Source organism: Leptopilina heterotoma, unplaced genomic scaffold (assembly GCF_015476425.1).
Source record: "Leptopilina heterotoma isolate Lh14 unplaced genomic scaffold, ASM1547642v1 Lhet_338, whole genome shotgun sequence".
Lineage (NCBI taxonomy): Eukaryota > Metazoa > Arthropoda > Insecta > Hymenoptera > Figitidae > Leptopilina > Leptopilina heterotoma.
The window spans coordinates 732886-738315 of NW_025111026.1; positions in this window are offsets into that span (position 1 = coordinate 732886).

Consider the following 5430-nt stretch of genomic DNA (forward strand, 5'->3'; position numbering starts at 1 on the left):
TAAATTTATATTTTTCTATGTTAACATTCATTTTTTTCAATGGCAATTTGTATTCGATTGTCTTTTTTTCTCGAAAATTGTCAAAAAAATGAAAGTTTGAATAGAAAAATATAAATTTATTCATTTTTTTTAATATTAATTTGTATTTGATTGTCTTTTTTTCTCAGAAAATATCAAACTTTTTATTAAATGAAAAATAATATTTAAAAGCAAATTTTTGTATTAATTGGATTAGAGATCCATGCCTCAATAAATAAAATATTATTTTTTTTATATTTTGTCAAGATTTATTAAATATTTTTTTAGAAAACTGGTGGGAATATTAATACATGTATTAATTGAAGTTGGCTGATTCCACATACCCTTAAAAATATCTTATTCAGGGTGGCCACATGTCAGTAAAGTCAGGGAAATTTCAGGGAAAAAATTTTTTTGTCCGTAAAGTCAGGGAAATGTCAGGAAAAAATTTTTTGGCAGGGAAATTAAGAAAATTGAGACTTTCATATTTTTATATTAAAAGAATTTTGTCAGGGAAAGTAATTTTTATGTCAGTCAATTGTCAGGGAAATTGATAAACTGAAACTTGTGACCACCCTGTTATTAAAATAAATTATTATTAAATAAATAAATTATTGAATAATAATTAAGTCACTTTGGGCAAATTATCCTGATCCAGCTTTTATATATTCAGTCGTTATATTTTAATCAATAATTATTTTTATTTAAAAAACATCAAAATGTACAACGAACTTAATGTTGTGACAGTTTGCAGCCAACTAGTGACGTCATACCCGCATCAGCTAATAAGAAGCCGTAAAAAATCACGTGACTTTTACATTGTTATTTATACTTCTTTTTTTATTAATTATAATTAATTCAATGAACAAAATATGTTTTAAACTATTTAATTTAAATCTACATTAATCAAAGTTTATTATAAAAAATTAATTTCAAAAAAAACGTTCCAATAAACGTAGATATTGAAAATTTTTTTTTCTCAAAAGTCTGTATTATGTAACCTAAAAATAGAAAAAACATGTTGTGGGTTTATTTTAAGCAATCGTTTTCATAAAGGCCAGAAGTTCTCCCTTAAAACACACTACAGATTGAATTCTTTTAAATAACCATTAAAAATATCTTCCGGAAATTAAATCATCATACCCGCGGCATATTTTATTTATTTTTCCAAAAAACTGATAGTTTTACTCCATTTTTTCCCAACTGGTGAACAGAATGTTTTCGTATAAATATATTAAGGATGAACGTGCACGACTTTCCCTGACAAAAATATAAATCTCAAAATGAGATTTTTCATATGGGATATATTCATACTTCAGAAGAAAACTTTTTTTTGTTACTGTCACACACACTAGACAAATTTTATAGTCGCATATAAACTAATACTATGTTATAACTGTTGTGTTAAAATCTGACAACTTCGCAACCGTCAATAGCACGAATGTTATTGTTTTATGATTAGTTGGTTAAAATTAGAATATTCTTTGTTAATGCAGAAAAATGTCAATGCACGTAATTGAGAGCTTGGGTCGAATAATTCGCCCGACGCTTGGAGGCACGCGCTAATACCAGTCGGGTAGCAATGAGTGGCCCAGAGGCGCTCACTGCTCACTGACTGGCAGTTGCGCGTTCCTCCGAGCGTCGGGAGAGTTATTCGATCCAAGGCCTCAATTTATCTTTGGGATGGGAATTTTTTAAAAAACCTTTTTCTATTTTACTTTCAATTTCATTACATTTATAACCATAAAATAATAAAAATATCTGTTTCTTTGTTTACCAGTTTAATATCGCAAGTAAAAGTGACGTTGCCGCTCTTCTTCCTTTGTTATTTAGAAAAGGTAACAGATCATATTTTTTTACTATTTTCTAAAATTTGTTAATATATTTTCGGTAACATGGTATAATTTTTATTTGAAACGATTTGTGATATCCCCATGCACTTATTTTTAAAAAAACATGAATTTATTTGGATTTCTTTCAACATTTTTTTTCAATTAAAAGGATAAATTTCACATATCTCCATAAGAATCATTGTTAAAAGTTTATTATTTAAAATTCGTATTATTAAAAAAATCCATAGTAAACAGACTCCAAACTTTGCAAGAAATTTTTTTTACTTAAAACTTTTGATATATGTAAAAAAAAGTGTGTTTTCTAATTTCCAAAAAACGTGCACGTACATTCTTAATACCATCATGAAAAGAGAATCTAATTTTGACAATACTTCCCACCTCTCTCTCTTTCCCTTACTAGAAAAATATGCAATAATAGCATAAGCTCATAAAGCAATATGCGGGGCTAAGAAAGAAAAACAGCTTTTAATAATAAAAAAAAAATTCGGAAAATAAACTTTTATTTGTCCCGCATTTTTGCTTGAATAAGTTACTAATCATAATCTCTTGTCAATAACACTCACGAAACGAAATTTTGGATTAAGAGTCATAACAACAAAAAAAGTAACGAGAAGTAGTTGCGGGGGGAGGGGGTAGAAAAAAGGAAAGGGTACAACATGACGTAAAGGGTTGACGCTGAAAATGGATTAGGATAGATGATACATTCAGAAAACTCAAGGGAATAGAGCTCCATTCAGAGAGAAAAAAGAGAAAAAAAGGAGAGAGAGGAAGAGAAAAAATAACAGCATAAAAGAAAACTGAACAACATTGATGACCAAACAAGAAATAAACCTCCTCAATCTCTTTTCATCATTATATCATTGTTGTACACAACTTCCATTTTCTTTTCTATTTCGAAAAATGCCAAAACGAAAATCATAAAAGAAATATTCAAACGTGAAATATAAAAACGAGTACAACTGTATTTCTAGTACATAACCTCAAAATTGTAGACGTAACCTAACGTTGAGATTAAGAGACGAATACGAAACTTACTAAACAAAGAAGAATGTTGTATTTTATTAGATAAAACCTAAAAAACGATTGAAAACTATAATGAACTAAAATCTAAAAATACTATAAACTAAAAATTAAAATTTTCCCATAGAACATATTTTTTAGTTATAGTAACTAAAAAATAGATCCTATTTTTAATAAACAGAATAATAATAATAAGAAATAGTAGGGGAGAGTGGTCCTAAGTTGGCCGCCTAAGCAAATTGGTCGAAAATAGTAACAAAATGAAATTTAATCACTTCGGCAAGTATATATTAGTATTCAGAGATCGTTTTGCTATAATTTTGTAGTATTTAGAATGTTATAGAATGGCTTTTGTAGTCTTAATACAATAAATAGTGAAAAGCTGTATTTTGGACATTTCAGAAATAGCGGTCCTAAGTTGGCCACCACTTTTTTTCGCTTGTGTATAAGGAAGAAATGCATATTCTTTTCAATTACGCAGAAATTTTACAAATTTGATACATTTAGGAGAATAAAAACGCATTATTTAACTACATATTTTTGTTTAGAAAATGAAGCATTGTTTTATTTCATTTATTTGCAGTGGTGGATGGCTGTGGAGACAGGCGTTTTTGTACTATGTCTTTTCTAATGTTTTTTAAACCATTTTTTTTTGTTTTTTGTCTTTGTTTAATTCCTACGTTACACTTTTACGGTCTTTCTCGCGATGAAAAACACAAAAAAGAAGCAAAACGTAAATAAAAACAAACAAAAACAATAAGTGGCCAACTTAGGACCACTGTAGATTTTTAAAAGTTTCAAATTATTACGCTAATAAAAAAATTTAATTAAAAAATCAACAGAACCTCTTATTACAACATTAAACGAAGGAACTACCGCACACACTCATTTTCAAATTTTTAATTATTTATCTCTTGTAGCTGCTCTCGAAAAAACAAGAAAAATTAAATTTTTTTTGTCGTAAACAATATTATTGTCCTCACAATGCGTAGAAGAATCTTAGATTATAATTAGGTCCATATATTATATCATGGTTTATCAATATATCACACCACGAAATTATAGATTCGTCCAGTATTACCATCTATGAGAAACGCAGGGTGGTCAACTTAGGCCCACGGCCAACTTAGGACCACGCTCCCCTAATAATTAATAATAATTATTAATAATTATTATTGTTATAACATAATTATGTAATTACTAATTAAATATAAATTCCCTGAAATATAAATTCTTTTATTGCTTAATTTGTGAACCCCGTCTTGCCCCACTCTCCCCTACCCCATCTTGCCGCACCTACGAAATGGAATAAAACGATTAATTACTACAATTTACGATTCAACAAAGAAAAAAAACATATGCTTCCCTTCTTCTGTAACCCTTGACAGTCAGAAAAAAATGTATACACTTCATTAACTGTTATTATTAAGTAATAAACACCTCCTAAAAAAGTGAAAAAATGACAAGAAAATCGTCAAAAACAGTTTTTTTAGTAAAACAGATAAAAGATTTGTTCTCATGGCTTTTAGGTTTTGTAAACAAGAAACTATCGTCTCGGTGCAGTATTATGTAAAATATAATCGCGATTGGTTAATTCGTTTGTTAAATAAGGCCGGTACCCCGTCTTACCCGCTACCCCGTCTTGCCCCACTCTCCCCTACACGTATGTATTTTCACGCGTAGATTACACGAAAAATATAGCGAACGTGATTGGAGTTCATCTTCATAGAGTTTTCCGCGAAAAACATCAAATTTTGGCCGGTTTTCGCAAAAAAGGCATGTACCCCCCCACCCCTAGCGCTCACAGTTTTTTATACCTAGAAAGATGAAAATTCCCGAGTCGAACTTTTAGACCTGCTTACCTCCTTAAAACTGAGGGTTTGTAAGGATGTAATAGGATGAAAGCAGAGTTTATTTGCATTGCAAGTTAACTCTGATTACCTCCTGCAAACCCCTGGTTAGCGACAAATTTAGATGGTAAAAGGGGGAAAGCAGGTGTTCCTAGAACCTTATTAAATACTGCTTGACCCTTACTTACAGAATTCTTTCCTCTCCAAAAACCCTGGAAAAACTGCTCATAGCATATTTGAGATCATTTTTAACTAATTTTTATAATAACTTTAATTATTAATAAATGGCATTATTATTTAATGATTTTTACTTTTTTTTTAATTTAATCGTGACCAATAGCGAATTCATAAATAATGTTAGTATATATGTGGGGATTAATACATATCCATTTATATATAAAAAAAAATTTAATTTAATATTTGTTAATTAAATTATTTAACGGTGTATATAATCATTAAATTGCATACTTATACCTATACAATACAGAAAAATCGGAATAAACGCAAACCTACGAAATAAATAAAATCTAACGCACGCGAGACTTGAACCTACGACCTACGAACTACGGACTACGAAACTAACGCCCTAACCACTATGCTACGGAACCTAACTGAACACAGACGCTCTATTTTCAGTGACTTGTTGAGTGATTCAATAAAGCATTAATTGACACTAATACACTACAGCA